Source organism: Rhinopithecus bieti, unplaced genomic scaffold (assembly GCF_001698545.2).
Source record: "Rhinopithecus bieti isolate Rb0 unplaced genomic scaffold, ASM169854v2 scaffold_1295, whole genome shotgun sequence".
NCBI classification, from domain to species: domain Eukaryota; kingdom Metazoa; phylum Chordata; class Mammalia; order Primates; family Cercopithecidae; genus Rhinopithecus; species Rhinopithecus bieti.
In genome coordinates, this window is record NW_016803880.1 from 2759722 (window position 1) to 2781459 (window position 21738).

At 35.4% G+C, this 21738-nt stretch overlaps 1 long non-coding RNA gene across 1 annotated transcript in view; it reads right to left on the reverse strand.

Annotated features, from left to right (window-relative positions):
• Positions 1–12966: 12966 nt before the first annotated feature.
• The window catches only part of LOC108517946 (uncharacterized), a 30100-nt gene continuing 21328 nt past the window's right edge, over positions 12967–21738 (reverse strand). The window contains exons 2-4 of the long non-coding RNA XR_001882254.1: positions 21172–21283; positions 18217–18431; positions 12967–13131 (exon numbers count right to left, since the gene is read on the reverse strand). This is a non-coding gene — a long non-coding RNA (uncharacterized LOC108517946). The remainder of the gene's footprint in view (positions 13132–18216; positions 18432–21171; positions 21284–21738) is intronic.

Consider the following 21738-nt stretch of genomic DNA (forward strand, 5'->3'; position numbering starts at 1 on the left):
TCTTCTAGGGTTTTTATGGTTTTAGGTCTTACATTTAAGTCTTTAATCCATCTTGAATTAATTTTGTATAAGGTGTGAGGAAGGGGTCCAGTTTCAGATTTCTGCATATGGCTAGCCAGTTTTTCCAACACCATTTATTAAATAGGGAATCCTTTCCCCATTGCTTGTTTTGGTCAGGTTAGTCAAAGATCAAATGGTTGCAGATGTGTAGTGTTATTTCTGAGGCCTCTGTTCTGTTCCATTGGTCTGTATATCTGTTTTGGTACCAGTACCATGCTGTTTTGGTTACTGTAACCTTGTAGTACAGTTTGAAGTCAGGTAGCGTGATGCCTCCAGCTTTGTTCCTTTTGTTTAGTATTGTCTTGGCTATACAGACTCTTTTTCGGTTCCATATGAAATTTAAAGTAGTTTTTTCTAATTCTGTGAAGAAAGTCAATGGTAGCTTGATAGGGATAACATTGAATCTATAAATTACTTTGGGCAGTATGGCCATTTTCACGATATTGATTCTTCCTATCCATGAGCATGGAATGTTTTTCTGTTTGTTTGTGTCCTCTCTTATTTCAATAGGGAATCCTTTCCCCATTGCTTGTTTTGGTCAGGTTAGTCAAAGATCAAATGGTTGCAGATGTGTAGTGTTATTTCTGAGGCCTCTGTTCTGTTCCATTGGTCTGTATATCTGTTTTGGTACCAGTACCATGCTGTTTTGGTTACTGTAACCTTGTAGTACAGTTTGAAGTCAGGTAGCGTGATGCCTCCAGCTTTGTTCCTTTTGTTTAGTATTGTCTTGGCTATACAGACTCTTTTCGGTTCCATATGAAATTTAAAGTAGTTTTTTCTAATTCTGTGAAGAAAGTCAATGGTAGCTTGATAGGGATAACATTGAATCTATAAATTACTTTGGGCAGTATGGCCATTTTCACGATATTGATTCTTCCTATCCATGAGCATGGAATGTTTTTCTGTTTGTTTGTGTCCTCTCTTATTTCCTTAGGCAGTGGTTTGTAGTTCTCCTTGAAGAGGTCGTCCACATCCCTCATAAGCTGTATTCTCTTTGTAGCAATTGTGAATGGGAGTTCACTCATGATTTGGCTCTCTATTTTTGGTGTATAGGAATGCTTGTAATTTTTGCACATTGATTTTGTATTCTGAGACTTTGCTGAAGTTGCATGACTAAAACACCAAAGCAATGGCAACAGAAGCCAAAATTGACAAATGGGATCTAATTAAACTAAAGAGCTTCTGCATAGCAAAAGAAACTATCATCAGAATGAACAGGCAACCTATAGAATGAGAGAAAATTATTGAAATATATCCATATGTCAAAGGGCTAATGTCCAGAATCTGTGAAGAACTTAAACAGATTTACAGGGAAAAAACCAAACAACCCCATCAGAAAGTAGCCAAAGGATATGAACAGACACTTCTCAAAAGAAGACATTTATGTGGCCAAGAAACATATGGAAAAAGTTCATCATCACTAGTCATTAGAGAAATTGAAACCAAAACCACAATGCGATACCATCTCACTCCAGTTAGAATGGTGATCATTAAAAAGTCAGGAAGCAACAGATGCTAGAGAGGATGTGGAGAAATAGGAATGCTTTTACACTATTGGTGGGACTGTAAATTAGTTCAATCATTTTGGAATACAGACTGGTGATTCCTCTAGGATGTAGGACCAGAAATACCATTTGACCCAGCAATCCCATTACTGGTTATATACCCAAAGGACTATAAAATTATTCTACTATAAAGACACGTGCACACATATGTTTATTGCAGCTCTGTCACAATAGCAAAGACTTGGAACTAACCCAAATGCCTATCAGTGATCGACTGGATGAAGAAAATGTGGCACATATATATCATGGAATACCATGAAGCCGTAAAAAGATGAGTTCATGTCCTTTGCAGGAACATGGATGATGCTGGGAACCGTCATTCTCAGCAAACTAACACAGGAACAGAAAACCAAACACCGCGTGTTCTCACTCATAAGTGAGAGGTGAACAACGAGAACACATGAACACAGGGAGGGGAATACACACTAGGGCCTGTCTGGGGGTAGGGGCCTAGGGGATGGATAGCATTTATAGAAATACCTAATGTAGATGATAAGTTGATGGGTGCAGCAAACCACCATTGCACGTGTATACCTATGTAACAGTTCTGCACGTTCTACACATGTATCCCAGAACTTAAAATATAATAAATAAAGTTTTAAAAAGAAGTATTAATATAATCTTCTCATCTCTAACAAAATACATGGCTTCTACCTAGGGGGATGTTTACATTTTCTACTAGGTATTGTACCAATAATACATGAGAAAAGCATTCTTAGTAATTAATAATGTTAACAAAGTTTATGTGGGCTGCAATTAATTGAAGTAACTGAAAGATCTTTTAAAATACTGCGTAGACAGACCTAGTCATGAACATCTTCAATAGTAGCCTGGTGCTGCGATAACTCATTGCTACTTAAATCGACATAAACAGATGTCGGGTTCTTGAGGTGGTTAATGTTACATGTCAGCTAGAGAACTGGTAAAGTATTGTTTCTGTGAGGGTGTTCCTAGGAGACTGGCATGTGAGGGAGTGGACTGAGTGGGAAAGACCTACCCTCAATGTGGACAGCAACATCCAAAATGCTGAGGGCCTACAAAAAAGGAAGAAGGATGATTGTTTTTCTCCTGGAGCTGGGAGACTTCTTCTCCTGCCTGTACATCAGAACTTCAGCTCCTGTAGCCTTTGGGCCTTAGGAGTTACTCCAGTGGCCCCCTGAATTCTTAGGCCTTCAACCTCTAATGGGGAATTATACCACCAGCTCCTCTGGATCTGAGGCTTTCAGACATGAACTGAGTCATACTACTAGCATCCCAAAACCTTCAGCTTGCAAATGTCCTGTCATGGGACTTCTCAGCCTCCATAATCATGTAAGCAAATTCCTCTCAAAATGCATTTTTTGGGTGCAACTATCTATATCTATATCTGTATCTATATCTATATCTATATCTATCTGTATCTATATATATCTCTCTCTATCATCTGCTAATTTTACTTGTCCTGCCTTTGTGGAGAACCTTGATGAATAGAGCACTCAAATATTTGAAATAATGAATTGTTGCAATAGTGGTGAACATGGAGTTTACTTTGTTAATCTTAATGATAGTAGAGCAATTCTGGATTGTATATCATTTACGAATAATGGTTCTAGAAGTTCATTCGAGACACTATCCTGCTACCTCCATTTCTACCACTGACTTGGTGACTCATGATTCATCAGCTTCTATTGAGTCCAGGAACAATCAAATTTAGTAAAACTGATGCTAGATTATCATGTGCAATACAACGGATCTTCTGCATCATGGCAAAGTTCCCTTCTCTTGGCAAGGGGCATCTACTGATTACCCTTGTGAAAACTTGCTAGATTTTTTTCATCCGTTTCAGAAACTGTTTCTGTTTTACTCCTAGGCCTTTGCTGCAGCTCTTTTGCCTTCTGTGTAGACTCCATGGCTCCAGTAGTTGTTGAATTGACATTATACTTCCCTTTCTCAATGATAATTGTCTCATTAACTATCCTTCTTGTAAATACTTTGCTCACTAAAATTATAATTTCCAAATTATTTCATAATAGAGAAGACATTCTCTCTCAATTTCCAATGTTAAAATGTAAAGCTCTCCTAACTTGTCCTGTCCATTTTCACAGTTTCACATGCACTACTATATATTTTTGTTTCTAATATTTGTCTGCATATAAAAAACTAACAGGGACCCCAAAATGATCTAGAATTCTTTATCCTCCCATATCCTGTGGACTTAGTAGTCTTTTTAATTTCAGTAACACCAGCTATTAGCACTCTGTCTGGCATATATCCATTGTTATAGGTTTAATGTTTTTGTCCCTCCCCTGCAAATTCATATGTTTAGATCATAACCTCAATGTGATGCTATTACGATGTGAGGCTTTGAGGAGGTCATCAGGTCATAAGAGTGGAGCCTTCATTAATGGTATCAATGCCTTTATAAAAGTGATCCCAGAGACCTTTCTTCTTCTCTTTTTCTGCCATGCGAAGATACATTTGAAGATGGCAATCTGCAGCCTAGAAGAGACTCTTAACCACGGAAGAGAACATGGCCATGCTGGCAACCTGATCTTGGACTTCCATGCTCCAGACCTATGAGAAATAAAAGTCTACTGTTTATAGGCCTCACCCAGTCTATGGCTTCTGTTATAGAGGCCTGAACTGACTAAGATATTCAGTGCTCAATAGGAGACTCCAAAGCAAGTATTTACTCTGCAGTATCAGTCTGATTTCGTTTGAGCTCCCTAGTTCTTTTTGACCATTTTTATCTCTAATACCTATGTGATTCCACTCAGTCTTCTACTTTCCTCCACTCCAATCAAGCCCTGACATTTTCTCCCTTTACCACATAACGTCAGTGTCCTTGACCAGGTGGACCAAGGAATAACAAAGCTTTGAGAGTGGCACCTGCTTTGTGGAAATGATACGTACAATTTTAATTTTCTTTATCTCACTGTTTTAGTATTTCCTAACCAGTTTATAGAAGCTGACATTAAATAAAGTTAAAATGAAGAGCTGGCCTATCAGTCACTATGTGTGTATGTGTGTGTGTGTTGTGTTGCACATACCAGATGTATATACAAAGGAGTGTTTAAATTTTTTAAATCTTGGGTTTTATATTGAAGGTTGTAATGACCCGGATTATCCGAATGTTTACATTTGGAAATGTGGCCAGGAGACTTTAAGCAATGACAGTACCTAATGCAAATGTGCAATGAAAACAAAATCATGACATTGTTGTCTTAGCGATTCAACAAAGCACAACCATTGTCTCATTGATAGATGATGTACATTGGATCAATGCTAGCGCCTTGACTTTCACCTCACATATTTATCCATCATAAAACATGAAGGGAGTTAAGCTTTCACTGCTTGATGTAGAGATAGTCCAGGAACAACCTGGGATTAAGCTAGCGGATGAAGACACCTAAGATGTGGTAATTTGGAATGCATAAATTTTCATCTTGACTGGATGATCTGAAACCAGTCACCCATCTCCTAAGGTCCCAGTACTTTTATTGCTAAAATGTGAAGTTTGGATTGAAACATCTATAAAGCCACATACCTATCACTAAATTTGTGTTTTAAAAAAACTTTAAATTGTAGTTAAAAACACATAATATTTTATTCATTTTAATCATTTTAAGTGTGCAATTCAGTAGTTTTAAGTACATTCAGATTGTTGTAATACATATATCTAGAACTTTTTCACCTCAGTCCCCAGTAATCACCATTTTACATAAGTTGAATAATATAGTATTTATCTTACTGTGACTGACTTATTTATTTAGCGTATCATTCAGGCTTATCCCTGCTGTAGCATGTCACAAGATTTCCTTTTTAGGGGTGAATAATATTCCATTGTATGTATATACTACATTTTCTTCATTCATTTGTCAATGGACACTTGGGCTGCTTCTATTTGTTGGTGTTTAAAATAGTGCTTTTATAAACATGAGTGTGCAAATATCTCTTTGAGACTCTTCTTTCAATACTTTTGATTAAATACCCAGATGTGGAATTGCTGGGTAATATGGTAGTTCTATTTTTAAATTTGATAGTTTTCCATAGTGGTTGTGCCATTTTATAATCCCACGAACAGTGTGCTAGGGTTCCAATTTCTCTGCATTCTCACTAATATTTGTTATTTTCTGTTTCGTTTCATTTTTTTGATAGCGGTCATACTAGTGAGTGTGAGATGATATCTTGTGATTTTAACTTGCATATCCCTAATTATTTATGATGTCAAATATTTGTTCTATATGACTGTGGGCCATTTGTATATTATTTTTGCAGAAATATCTATTCAAGTCCTTAACCCATTTAAAAGTTATTTGATTTTGTTATTGAGTTATAGAAGTTCTTTTAATTTTCTGTATATCAATTTACTATCATTATATATATATATATGTATGTATATATACGATTTGCAAAAATTTTCTCCTACTCCATAGGTTGCCTTTTCAGTCTGTTAGGTGTGTTCTTCAATGCACAAAAGTTTTGGAGTTTGATATAGTCCTTTTTCTATTTTTGCTTTCTTTCCCTGTGCTTTGGTGTCATATGTAAGAACACATTGTCATGTCCTAAGTCATGAAGCTTTTCTTCTATGCTTTTTGTTCCAGGAGTTTTAAGTTTTGATTTTTTAAACTCTGTTTTAAAAAAATCAGAATTTCTTACTTAGTGTGAGTCATGAAACTAAATCATTATGTTACTTGACAATATTTAAATTGCTTTGCATGTGTGCCTCAGTAAACACAGCTGCAACAAATTAATTCGTTCATTTTGTTGTGCAAATGATTGATTTAAATAGGTTTGCATAATTATAAACCTATTATAGGAAGTGTTAATAATAATTTGTTTCAGAAGTAGAAAATGCTTCCGCTAAATTTTATATTCCAAGTTGTAATCACATAAGACTATTTGTTATTTTTATAACTCTTGTGTATTTCTACCTGTGTACTTTTCTTAAGCCTTCTCATAGCCCTCTCTGCTTAAGTGTTTTTTTAAAGACCCAGATAACCCTATCTTGCCTCCCCCACACACTCACACTAAGCCTTCTCTGTTTTGCCATTCCATGTGCATTCCTTTTCTAAGTCAACGCATATGATTAATTGTATTCTTTAATTCTCTGTATACTATTATTATTAGAGTTTTGTTTGTAAATGAAGAAAATTCAATAAAGTGGAAGTTTTTTCTGTGTGGTTGAAGGGGATCAACTCTTATCTTAGTCCATTTGCATAGCTGTAAAGGAATACTATGAGGCTGGGGAATTTATAAAGAAAAGAGGTTTATTTGGCTTACACTTCTGCAGGCTGTGCAAGCATGGTGCCAGCATCTGCTTCTGATGAGGCCTTCAGAAAGTTTTCACTCGTGGCAGAAGGGAAAGCAGAGAAAGCATCACATGGTGAGAGAGAAGGAAAAAGTGAGTAAAGGGAGACTCCAGACTCTTTTCAACAACCAGATCTTGCAGGAACTAGGAGTGCCGCAAGACGCAAACGCCTTTCACTAAGCCCCACCTCCAACACTGGGGATCAAATTTCAAGACGAGATTTGAAGGGAACAGATATCCAAACAATATCAACTTTATTTCTTCCCTGAAATTTCTGGATTCATTATTAAATATAAGAATCAAATACCAAACTATTTATAATATCTTAAGATTTCATTACCATGTAGTGACAACATCGTTGATAGAAGAAGGTCATAATTTTAGGGAAGTTACAACTATAGCTTGACATATCAGCTGGGATATCCTTTAGGGCACACTAAAATAGTAACCATGGATGAAGAGGAGCATCTTTTGTGATGGGGTAGGAAAAGAAACAAATCCAAGACTAATGTAATTTTACAAAGACAAAGAGAAAATGAGCCAAAATGTTAGCATAATTTTCACTAAATTATATGTTTATCCATGACTTTAAATTTTTCATATGGATCTTTATTTTTTAAGCATTCTACTAAGCCTATATTATTTTAATGGACAGGGAAAATTTTATTACAAAGGGGGAAGTGAGTGAAGGAATTATAATAGCTAACAGATTTTATAAAAGAGAACTTAGAATCATTTTATTTTGCTACACTGCAGGAAATAATTTTTTTGTTGAAAAGCAGCATGGAAATGTGTGTGTGCATGCTGGAGAATGAGGAATGGAATGTTGGGACTAGAGATTACTAAAACGAAAACTAGAAACTTCATTAATTAGAGGTCATTACAATAATATGTGTGTATGAGGAAATAAAGCCATGTTCTTATGATAGTAGCAGAAGTGGAATGGAAAAGCAAACTATAGAGACTGTTATTAATGTAGACATTATAAAGCTAAAACTTCAATATTTAAATGCAGGATATTTATGGACTTCAGTTTGGACTAGATTACCTCTATGATCCACCAACTTTATAAAATTCTATGGCGATCAAAGATGAGGGAGAATTTAAGCACCTAAAATTTCAAATGTTGAGAAAAAAATATGCAGCTGGAGGAAGAAAAGGAGTAGAAACGTAGAGGACAGTTTTGAATGTGAGTCTATTTTCTAACTTAGGTTGGACATGCAAGTAGGAAAGTCTGATAGGGAGTTGTTGTTACAGGATTGGTCTTTCGCAAAATATTAGTCTTGGAGATATGCTGCTTAGTATTTTTCTCAAGTTGTTTCTAAATTATGGGGTTCCTTATAATAAAAGTAAAGGCCAATGAGCATAGATACTATTAGTTGTTATATAAAACAAATACCACATGAAGCAATGCTGTTAGTTAAAATGAATCGCAAAGGGCTGATCTGGACTGAGTCAAAGAATGTTTGGGTTCACCAACTGGTGTGACTAATAATTAGACTTATTTCACTTGAAATTTGATTTATTACTAAACCAGGAAACAAGAATTGCATAGAATACATATGTAAAAAGAGAATATGAGTAAAGAAAAACAATAGAGTTGCACAGCTCATCTATGTTGCCCTAGTTCCTCACAGGGGCATGGCAGAACCATAGGGCCCATGAAGTAGAGTAATAGTAGTTAAGACACAAGGCTAATAATATGAATGGAGAGTGCATTAGTTCATTGTCACACTGCTATAAAGAACTGCCCAAGACTGGGTAATTCAGAAAGGAAAGAGGTTTAATTGACTCACAGTTCTGCAGGGCTGGAGAGGCCTCAGGAAACTTACCATCACGGTGGAAAGGGAAGCAAACACATCATGCTTCACATGGAGGCAGGAAGGAGAAGTGTCAAACCAAAGGAGGAAAAGCCTCTTATAAAATCATCAGGTCTTGTGAGAACTCACTCACTATCATGAGAACAGTATGAGGGTAGTAACCAGCTCCCATGATTAAATTACCTCCCACTGGGTCCCTCCCACAACACTTGAGGATTTTAAGAATTACAATTCATGATGAGATTTGGGTGGGGACACAGAGCCAAACCATATCAGGGAGGCTATACTTTTATCAAATAAAACAGATTTTAAGCTAAAAACAGTACAAATAAACAAAAAGGTTATTATATAATGATAAAGGGATTCATTCCACAAGGGGCTATAACAGTCCTAAACATATATGCACCCGGCACTGAAGCACTCAGGTAAATAAAGCAAATATTCCTATCTAAAGGGAGAGCTAGAGTCTGATACAATAATTATTGGGAACTTCAATACCAGACTCCCAGCATTAAACAAATAACTTAGACAAAAATTAACAAGAAAACATCAGACTTAAACACTACAATAGACCAAATAGACCTAACAGACATTTAAAAAACATTTTAGCCAATAACCACAGAATACACATTCCTCTCATCAGCATATGGAATATTCTCCAGAATAAACCATATGTTAGGCCACATAAAAGTATCAACAAATTCTAAAAAATCAAAATCATATCAAGTATTTTCTTAGACCACAATGGAATAAAACTAGAAATCAATGCCAAGAGGAACATTGAAAACTATACCGACTCATGGAAACTAAGCATGTTTTAAACAACCATTGGGTCAAAGAAGAAATTAAGATGAAATTTTTTTTAAAAATTCTTAAAGCAAATAAAAAATGGAAACACAGTATGCCAAAACCTACAGCATACAGCAAAAACAGTTCTAAGAGTGAAGTTTATAACAATAAATGCCTACATCGAAAAGTTGGAAGATTTCAAATAAACAATCTAACAATGCACCTCAAGAAACTAAAAAAGGAAGAAAAAACCAAAATCACAATTGCTAGAAGGAAGGACATAATAAACATCAGAGCAGAATTAAATGAAATAAAGACTAAAAAAACCAATCCAAAGATCAATAAAATAAAAAGTTGACTTTTAAAAAAGATAAAATCAATGAACTGCTAGCTAGTTTAACCAATCAAAAAGGATATAGGATCCAAATAAACAAAATCAGAAATGCTAACAGGGACATTACAACTGATACCACAGAAATGCAAAAGATCATTGGAGTCTCTTATAAATAACTATGTGCTAAAAAACTGAACAACCTAGAGCAAATGAATGAATTCCAGGACGTACACAACCTACCCAGATTGATTCAATAAGAAATAGAAAACCTGAACAGACCATAACAAGTAGTAAGATTGAATCAGTAATAAAGCATCTCCCAAGAAAGAAAAGCCCCAACCAGATGGCTTCACTGTCAAACTCTAACAAATGTATAAAAATCCACACCAATTATACTTAAACAATTATAAAAAACTGAAGAGGAGAAAATTATTTGTAGGTTTTTCTCCAAGGTCAGCATTATCCTGATACCAAAACCAGACAAGTACACACAGACAAGTAAATACCCTGACTATAGTTTATACATGAACAGTGAATTTTATGTTTCAAAATACCAAGAGGAGGAAACTTGAAATCTTTCAAAACAGCAATTGTAAATACTAAGACTGATGAATACCCTAAATATCCTGACTTGGTCATTACGTATTCTACACATGAAACAAAATTTCATATGTACCCCATAAATGTATGCAAGTCTAGTGTATCAAAATAATAAAATAAATAATAAAAGTAGCTATAAATCAAGAGTAATTTAATTGCAAAATTAATTGCACAATCTGAAATTTGTAAATTGTAGTTGGGAACAAAACTGTTTATTCAAAAATTTATTTTAATCAATATAAATGATTAAGGGTTGTGCAGAATACAATGATTGGTTATATTTTTGAAGTGTTTGCATACCAATAGCTGCAGAATGTATACACAAAAATGTATAAGTTGATGGAGAGCATGGTATATGCCTCTGATAGGTGTATGATAATGTAAAAGGTGTGTTGAAATGGTTAAGACATGTAAACCCTGTTCCAATTTAGAAGAAAAAGGATACCGCTATTTGGATTTGGCTTTGAAAATCAAATAGAACAGAAAGAACGGAAAGAAGAAACATCCAAAACATATGTAAGCCATATAAATAGGGAAAATAGAAATATCATGGAGAACCATAGAGGAAGAGAAAAGAAGGCAAAAGGAGAATGTAAAAGACTGATGCACGAAAAATGAAGAAATGAGAAGAACAGCAGGGAGGAAGGAGGGAAGAAATATCAGAATATTAAAGTAGTCTTCTCAGTTGCTATATCATCATTATTTTGTATGTTATAAGCTTCTCGTATTATTGCCCCTTGAAGAGATCATTACTTAATGAAATACTACTCTACAGCTTCCATGAGATCTTAAAATTCTACAGTTCCTCCTTGAATAGCGTTAACCACTATAGTTTTCTCAAGAAAATATGTTTATTGACTATAAGAATATTGGCCAGAGTAATGGTGAGCCTTTGTGGTTTTCATATTCCCATCGTCCACATAATAAATAAATATTTATTTTGATTTCCAAAATTGATGCTAATTAATGTATGTGAATATATTAAGAAGAAGCCAGAAGGCAAGTGATCAGCTCTACTTAAAGAAAAAATATATGTATTTAGCATCTTCTTGCAACTTACAGTTGAAGATTTTATTCATTATATCGATGCTATACCATTCATACAATCTTTGGTCACTTTAATTTATTGTTAAAGTTGAGAAAGTAATTCTTATGCGAAGACAGTTTTATCCTGAATTATATTCATTTCAGAAATCAAGGATGCAATGTAAAATGTTTCAAATTTCATTTTTAAGATCATATTCTGAAGTCGAGGCAAATATCTGCTATTTCTTAATAATGATTTTCTAAGTTTAACACAGTTATGTAGTACATTGCACAAGCAAACTTTTTCTTGATAAATTTAATTTTTATGTGCCTTTTCACTGACTAGGCTCAATGTTGATTCTGATCCTAGTTGCAACATAGTTTGCTTATTAGTTAGGTCTAGCTATAATGAATTGCTTTTAAAATAAAAGATGCAACAAATAAATGCTTTTATAGCTGTTGATTTTCATTCTATAAGCATTGATATAAACTTAGTGAATTCTTATTCCTCCAAAATTTTTAGATTGATTTAAATGCATTTGTCAATTATTTTCCTATCATCCTTATATAAAAGAACTCTGATTATGGGATAATGTATTCTAAGCATTGTGATGGAGGCAATCACCCAGTGCCTAGTGTTGTATGTACGGATTTGATAAAATAAAAATTCATTCTTCTTTCTGAAATATTTTATAAAATTCTCTGAAGTACAGCTAGAGTAGCCAGGCTTATGAAATCAAAATACATAGTTTTTTTTTATATTTTATCAGGCAAATCTAAGTACAGAAACTTTAATCAACTTAACCTTTGTCATTAGTCAGTGTAACCTAGCAAATTCCTTTATATTTCAAGGTTAAAATGCATTAATTCAAATGGGAAGATAAGTATATTACCGCTTGTTAAATGTTAGATGCCAGGTATTATTGTATGTGGAACTTTTAGACCATAATACTTCCATCCTGATCACAATCCTAAGTGATGAGTACTGGTATAAGAAAATCTACTCAAACATTTATGTGAATTATTCAAAGTTATACAGTAAGAAAGCAGTGTGCTCACATTTGCACTCAACTCTATTGGATTCCAAAGTCTTCATTGCTTCATAAGAAATTAGCCATTGCCTTTCAAATGCCACTTGTTCTCTTTTTCTTTCACAAAGTGACTTCATGAAAGTAAATCAGTGCAAATATTTTCTCCCATTCTGTAGGTTGTCTGTTCACTCTGCAGACAGTTTCTTTTGCTGTGCAGAGTTCTTCAGTTTAATTAGGACCCATTTGTAATTTTTTTGTTTTCTTGCAGTTGCCTTTGGCATTTTTCTCATGAAATCTTTGTCCATGCCTATGTCCTGAATGGTATTGCCTCAGTCGTCTTCCACGGTTTTCTTAGTTTGGGGTTTTATATTTACGTTTTTAATCCCTCTTGAGTTAATTTTTGTATATGGTGTAAGGAAGGGGTCCAGTTTCAGTTTTCTACATATGGCCAGCCAGTTCTCCCAACACCATTTATTGAAAAGGGATTCCTTTCCCCATTGCTTGTTTTTGTCAGGTTTGTCGAAGATCAGATGGTTGAAGGTGTGTGATCTTATCTCTGGGTTCTCTATTCTGTTCCACTGGTCTATGTGTCTGATAAAAGTCTAACATCCAGCACCTATAAGGAATTTAAACCAATTTACAAGAAAAAAAACCAATTCCATTAAAATGAGAGCAAGCAACATAAACAGATATTTCTCAAAAAAAGACATACATGCGGCAAACAATCATATGAAAAAAGCTCAACATAACTGATCATTAGAGAAATGTAAATCAAAATCACAATGAGATACTGTCTCACAACAGAATGGCTCTTATTAAAAAGTAAAAAAATAACAGATGGTGGTTAGGTTGTGGAGCAAAGGGAATTGTTTTACACTGTTGGTGGAATTGTTTTACACTGTTGGTGTAAATTAGTACAATCATGTGGAAGAGAGTGTGGTGATTCCTCAAAGACTTAAAGACAGAACTGCCATTCAACCCAACAATCCCATTACTGCATAGATACCCAAAGGAATATAAATTGTTCTATTATAAAGACTCATGCAGGCATATGTTTACTGTAGCATTATTCACAATAACAAAGACATCAACAAACCCAAATACCCATTAATGATAGACTGGATAAAGAAAATGTGGTACCATGGAATACTATGCAGCCATAAAAAATAATAAGATAATGTCCTTTACAGGAACATGGATGGAGCTGGAGGCTATTATCCTTAGCAAACTAACGCAGAAACAGAATACCAGATACCGCAGGTTCTCACTTATAAGTGGGAGCTAAATGATGAGAACACATGGACATATAGAGGGAAATAACACACACTGGGGCCTATCGGAGGGCAGAGGGTGGGAAGAGGGAGAGAGGTGGGAAAAATTACTAAAGGATACTAAGTGTAATGCCTGGGTGATGAAATAATCTCTACAACCAACCCCATGACACAGGTTTACCAATGTAAAAAAGCTACACATCCTGCATAGGTAACCCTGAACTTAAAATAAAAGTAAAACAATTTACAGAACATGGGAGACATCTGTATTTTGAACTTTGCATAGAACTGACATTTCTTTATAATTAAATTTAGTTTATAATTTACTTTGTGGGGGGAGCAATATCACAGCAGTGATGTTGTGTTTTTCTGTGTAAATTAGCACATGATAAAGATTTGTCCTAGTACAGTTGATGTTAAATTTACTCAGCCATAGAGATTTGACAGATTTTTCTATTATAGAGCTAATTATTTTTCTCTTCTTTATTAAGTATCTTAGGGAGATTTACCAGATAATGTGCATAAACCGTCACATTTAATCTGGAAGCTTCCCTTCCTTCTTAAATTTTTTTTGCATATATCTCTCTTTGGAAATTAAGGCTCTCATCTTTGTTTACAGGTCAGAAAAACTGGGAAAAACTCAGGCTCTTCCACTTATTTGATGTTTGGCACAATATTCTTCTTGAGCCCAAAACATTGGTATTACTGGTAAGCTTGCTAGAAATTTAGAAACTCAAGACTTTTATTCCAGATATCCTGAAAAAAATTTCTGCAGGACAAATTACCCAGTTTACTGTTCACATTAAAATTTAAGAAATAGCTTCTAACTCACCATGACTTTTCTATCTGAGAAATATACACAACTTATTATGTATGATGTAAATATAGTGCTCAAAAATGGAAAAAAAAAAAAAAAAAAGTAAGTCAGTCGCTCTCTTGCTCTCTGGCATCTGGTTGGGTTCAGCCAGTGAGAGTTACCAGCAGGTGATTTCAGCGGTTAATTTCAAGTCTTAACAGTTTGCCATGGAGGGTCACGTGAAAGACAGGAAAACCTGCAGGGATATAAGTAGATAGTAGATGGAAGGAAGGAATTTGGGTACTTTTATCTTTAGGTTGACTCTGGCTGAGGAATATGTATTATTATATCTAAAGTATGCTCAGATATTCTACTGTTTAAGACATTGGTGTATAATTATATGCTGATATTATTCATGATAGAGTGATTATGTGATTAACAAATGTACTTGCTCTACCAACGGACTTGCTTTCATGAGGTTTTTGGTCTACTGTGGAAGATGTATAACAATGTTTTAAAACACAAGGAAGTATTATTGCAAATTATAATGAGAATATTGACTAAAACTATTTTTTAATAAAATGAGAAATTAAAACAAGAAGATATGATCTAAGAGGAGGGGTTCAAAACAGTTGTTCCTATTCTGTGAGGGAGAGTATTCACGAGAGACGATCAAGAAACAATACAGAGGCCAGGCACATGGCTCATGCCTGTAAACCCACCACTTTGGGAGGCCAAGGCAAGTGGATTACCTGAGGTCAGGAATTAGAGATCAGCCTGGCCAACACAGTGAAACCCCATCTCTGCTAGAAATATGAAAAAAAAAGAAAAAAAATAGCCAGGCATACTGGCGGGCTCCTGTAATTCCAGCTACTCAGGAGGCGGAGTCAGGAGAATCGCTTGAACCTGGGAGGTGGAGGTCGCAATGACCTGAGATCGCACCATTGCACACCAGCCTGGGCAACAAGAGCAAAACTCTCTCTAGAAAATAATAATAATAATAATAATAATAATAATAATAAAGAAAGAAACAATAGAGATGAAGAGAATAGTGTAGTAGGATATAGGTTAAAGACAAATAGAGAAAGAGGTCATGTAGATTTATTTTGTTGGGTGAAAATGGGAAAAATAGGAGTTCAGTTTTATTTGACAAAGATTAGAGACACAGGCTTGGAGTTTTAACGAACAGGTGATATGAAGATATAAATTATAAATAACAATTATACTGAGCAGTAGACCAAAAACAAGTATGTATATCCTCAGTTTTAGCACAAAATCTTTGACAAACATTTGTGAAACTTTCAGAAGTGTAATGTTTATTCTTCTAGCATTCCCAGAGTAAGATCTCAAGCAGGACCATACTGAGCCTGAAATATTTGATCATGTCACTCACCATGGGCAATAGAAGCAATATTGACCAGTCTCAACTCTGTCATGAGGGATGAGCTATAACATATGGAACAAATCAGATATTTTGGTCTCTTTGATCCTGCCATTCTTTCCAAAGTGAAGCCCACAAGATGCTATGCAACCCTTTAGTGTGGGTTCAGAATACTTTGGCACCTTTCTACACAGTAGTAAATTAACGTTTGAGGAAATAAATAATCGCATGAATGGCCCAATCTGCACACTCAAACTATAATTAGTATTCCCATAGTTCTTTGAAGGCCTGACATTAATAACATAAACAAACAAGGGAAGACAACAGTGATTGCAACCAATAAAATATAATTTAATTTAAAAATTAACCAAAGAAAGTTAAGCTGTTTCAAGTGAGCATGCAATTAAAATAAATATATGAAGATAAGTGAGCAAAAGCAACAAAATTAATGTCTCTTGCATAATGGTTTATTATCAAATATAGTAAACACATACACATATGCTCATAGATATACACACATTAATATGCACACATACACACACATACAATATTTTTACCTGAGACCAGGCACAATCCCGCATATGGTCCTAGCAAGAAGAGGAGAACTGAGTAAAATGGTGGGTGAAAATGTTTAGAATTAGATAGGACCTGGGATTAGGGAAAGGCCTGAAGGACAAGAGCCTGATGTAGTTTATTAGTTAGAGATTTAAGACCACAAGTAGCTCTCAGGGTAGCTGACTTTAGTAGTCATAAGTAAGGTCCAATTTAGGGAAAGCCTAGTCTGATGAACCATGACAACTTTAAGCTGGGTTTTGACATAGGCAGGTCATAGCAGAGATGATTAGCATAGGGTATCACGGTCCTAGCCATCAGATGGAAGTATAGGATTAGGGAAATAGTACTAAGAGGAACCCAGAAATAGTAAGATGTCACCTCATGTTTAGAATAAAATAAAAAGCAGGGAGGTTATAAACCAGGACTGAGACTCAAAGTGTAAAACAGAATACCAGTCAGCTGAAGTGAGGTGTGAAGTCCAGCCCATATTTCTAGGAATAGGCATTAGTGCAGAATTAGAATATAGCACAAAGTGAAGGCAACATTATTATAAATATCAAGGGGTAAATTTGAGTTCCTTATCTTACTCCTGAATGGCCAGAGCATTTGTCATAAGGATGAAAGAGAACTAATCCTATAAATGAGAGTCCAGTGGTTCAGCTGAGGATAAAGAAGTCTGCAGAGGTTAGGAATCAGATTGAGTTTAATGAGTAGATTGTTAGGATGATCAGAGACTAAAATAAAAGGATATGATCACTTTATTCATTTATCTTCATAGGTAGATAGATAGATGGATAGAGATATAATTATGTATATGAATATAAATGTACAGATATATTATTTTGCATCTTAAGCAATTTGATTGAATGTAAAGAATTTAGCACAGCCTCTTAAATATTAACTACTATTTTATTGCAACTAATATTCAAAATGTCTCTAATACTAATTTCCATAAGTCACGTTGAAACCTATCCAAATGTCCCATAGAACTGATGTTTATGGTTTCTTTTGAATAAACATAGACATTTACTGTTCCATCTTGAAACCTGAGAAAGTTACATTTGTCTTATGTGAGTTTCTTTCTCAGGAAACCAGCCACCAAACCTCCCAGATAGCATCAAGGAATTGAAACTTACCAGATCAACACATCTGGACAATGAGATGCTAGATCCCTCACCTGCCATTATTAACTAGCCAACCATCTGCTTCCTATTGATGAACTCTGCTTCATTACCCCTTCCTAATTCCCGTTTTCCTATACATGGTTATATTTCTTCCCTGTTACATAAATCCCTAATTTTAGTTGACCAGGGAGATGCATTGGAGACTGATCTCCTATCTCCCAGGTCGCAGCACCCAAGTAAAGGCTTCTTCCCTGGCAATACTCACTGTCTCGGTGATTGGCTTATTGTTCAGTGAACAGCAGGATCTGGAACAAACTCTTTGCATTTAAATAACAATGTTTTCCATGACATCATTCCTGATAGCTGGGTTTTATTAAATTTGGGCACACAAAACAATTAATGTTTCAGTTAAGGTCACTAAGTAGCAAGTGGCTCTTTGAACAAGGATGTGCTTGAGCAGATTTTGCAGACAAAAAATTAAATGCATTGACACTAACCTAAAGTTATATACTGAATAGATTCAAATTTATTTCTGTAGAAAATCATCAAATTTTAGTAAAAATTCATCACCTACTTATTTGTATCTTCATTTTTGTGGCTACAAATGCATGTTCATTAAATCGCTCCAGATATTTAATTTAATTCTCCAGTTGGGTGGGTTGTGTGATTTAGTAGTGACCACTGAGTGGCCAAGGAATGGCTTGAAATTAAGTATGCTGATTACAAGCCCATACAATATTCCAAAGTATGTAGCATTGTGTTTTCCCACCTTCCATCTGAATAAAAGGACTACACAGACAAAGAACAAGTCAGCCAAAGGATCAAAGAGGCTCAAACCCTAAATTGCCACTGGGAGAAAAGATGCCCAGGAAAGCTATCTAATCCCAATAATCGGATCTGTGTTTGACTATTGCTCCAACAAAAAATAACCATTTGTCTTGTGAAGCCATTGAAATTTTTGGGTTGCTTAACCAAACCTTACTTCTAAAAGTTTAAATTTTATAATCATCTAAAGTGAAGAAGGTAAAGGATTTCAAATACTGTTAAAAACTTTAATGACTCTAGAGCACATAAAAGCAAGTGACTTTTATAGCACTTGAATAGCATATATTTATATGTATAAAAAAACTGAGCTTTGTGTAGAGAACACAAGTAAAACATCACATGAGGCATTGAATCCACAATCATTATTGCATTTGACTTCTCAGTGAATATAACATTTATAAATTATTTCAATGAGAATAGTTTTATTCCTTTGTATTTGAAGTGGCTTTAGAATAAAAACCTTATTTAATACAAAAAAAGTACCCAGTTATAACAAATAAACACTAGCTATAAACTCTAGTTGACAAAGTAAAATATGTTATAAAGTCACAAATTTAAGAAAAACATTACAATATGCAAAAATTAGTTAACTAATACAATTTCAATTGAAAACCTAAGCAACAGAAAAAATTTACAACACACGAAAGACAAAGAATCAATATCAACAGAGACTTTCTATAATTAAGAGATACAGGCCAGGCACGGTGGCTCACACCTGTAATCCCAGCACTTTGGGAGGCCAAGGCAGGTGGATCATGAGGTCAGGAGATCGAGACCATCCTGGCTAACACGGTGAAATCCCGTCTCTATTAAAAATACAGAAAATTAGCCGGGCGTGGTGGTGGGTGCCCGTAGTCCCAGCTACTCGGAGGCTGAGGCAGGAGAATGGCATGAACCCAGGAGGCGGAGCTTGCAGTGAGCTGGGATCGCGCCACTGCACCCCAGCCTAGGCAACAAAGCGAGACTTCGTCTCAAAAAAAAAAAAAAAAAAAAAATTGTATGGCGGATGCCTGTAGTCCCAGCTACTCAGGAGGCTGAGGCAGGAGAATGCTGTGAACCCAGGAGGCAGAGCCTGCAGTGAGCCGAGACCACACCACTGCACTCCAGCTTGGGTGACAAAGCAAGACTGTCTCAAATAAATAAATAAATAAATAAATAGATATAAATAATGAATAGAAAAGTCTTAAAATATTTTTATCCTACAAAACAAATAAAAGGCAACAAACCCCAAATATATGAAAATATACGATTTCAAAAGTAGTCCAAGAATCAAGTGGAAAAGGGCATAATTGTAACCCATTAACAGAGACAGGAGGCAGCCAAATGCCTAGGAAGATAGAGGAGAGTACACAGTAACAGCCCACCTGCAAGTCAAAAATGGTTTAAAGCCTGAAAGCCAAGCTACAAGTTTAATCCTCAGACCAGATTTAGAAATTGTCCTCCCATTCGGTGTGCTTTTCTCTGATTGATTCCCGCCCTTTACCTATTTTACATATACCTACACTTTCCTAATTGGTTTTCTACACTGTTATGCCCACCTTTGAGTGGTGTCTTCACTTTAACCTTTTTTGCGTACTCACAAACCAATCAGCACGCACTCCTCAGCTTGTGCCTATAAAGACCCCAGACTCAGTTGGTAGATGGGGAGACAACTCGACTCCAGGGAAGAGACAGCTTAACTTCGGGGAAGATGACCTGCCCTTCCAGTCTCCTCTCCAGGTCCCCTCTCTGTTGAGAGCCATTTTAATTTTTCAGTAAGATTCTCCACCTTCACCATCCTTCAACCGTCCCTGTGACCTCAGTTCTTCTTGATGCCAGACAAGAGCTCAGAACTCACATGGCACAGGTACTGAGAAATACTGTGACACCAGCCCTTAGCTTTTGCCAGCAGAGGGCAGTCACCCCATGCGACGAGGCAAGGGGTCAACTGAGCTGCTAACACACCACTATCCACGAACAGTGGAACTAATAGAGACCACTGTAACACCCCCTCTAGGGCTAGAGTGCTCTTGTGTCAGTGCCTGGAATAGCTGGCTGGATCCCACACTTACTTGCTCACTTGCTCCCTCTTGCAAAGTGTTGAGTGCAGCAATCCGAGTAGGGGCCACTTACCATGAGCAAGCATAATAAAAACCTCTAAATTAACCTTTTGTAAATATGAATACAAAGAAAGTGGTTGAAATATTACAAAATTATGGAAGTGCTATAAAAGAGTGAAAGGAAATATGTAATTGTGTCCCAAAGATTTTTCATAGGAAATGTTTAGATTTAGGAAATGATTATCATCTATTTTTACTTAGATAAAAGAATATATTATAATTATAACAAGTAAAGACAAGAAATCAGTGGAAATAAATGGTAGTGACAGTACAGAAAAGTGAATAGGTTAAAATGTTGCAAGTTTTAAATGAATAAAATCTAATTCAAAGTAATTGACCTTATGAAGAAAACACTTTGTCTGACTGGAAATTTCCGTTAAGTTATACTCAAAGGAAGACTTGATCAGGGTTTCCGTTTAGTTTCCCATTTTCTCTCTCAGTATTTCTCACCTTGTCAAGTAGAAGTTGTTCTCTGCTTAAGTTTTCTCAAAGTAAAATAGCTGAAGTAGTTACACAGTTTACATCAAAAAAATATTTAACATAAATATTAAAAAAATACTTAACAGTGCCTAGAAGAGGAAAGAGTTTTCCATTTCAGTACTTACCATGAATCTGATTGAAGCAGCTAAGATTGGTTGTCCAGTCCTAAACCAGCTATTCTAAGATGGGTAAAATGTATGAATTGTCTTAGAGATCTCTTGGGTTCCATGCCTAGAACTAAGAGAAGAATCAATCAAATACACAAACCTTATAGCTACTACGTAATGGGGAGTAGTGGAATAGATGCCAGGAAGTCAACCAAGCATGCCCAATAAAATCACATTCAGAAGCAATAAATAGTGCAAATACCATTGCGAAAAACACAAATTGAATAGAAGAAAGACTGGACACATCCTATCACAGAGCCGAAGAAAATAATTGAAACAAAGGAGACCATTTGCTATATAGAAAAATATATCACAAAGAAATAATCTGCAAACAATACGCAATTTAAAAGATAGAAACAGAATGCACGTCAAAAATGATAATCAATAGCATAATAGAAGAAAGAATTCCACACTATGAACGGAACTTGGATTGGAAATCTAAAACAAACACAAGAATTATCATGCTGAATGGGGAATAACTGAAATTCTTTCCTCTAGGATCTGGAACGACTACAACTGATAAAC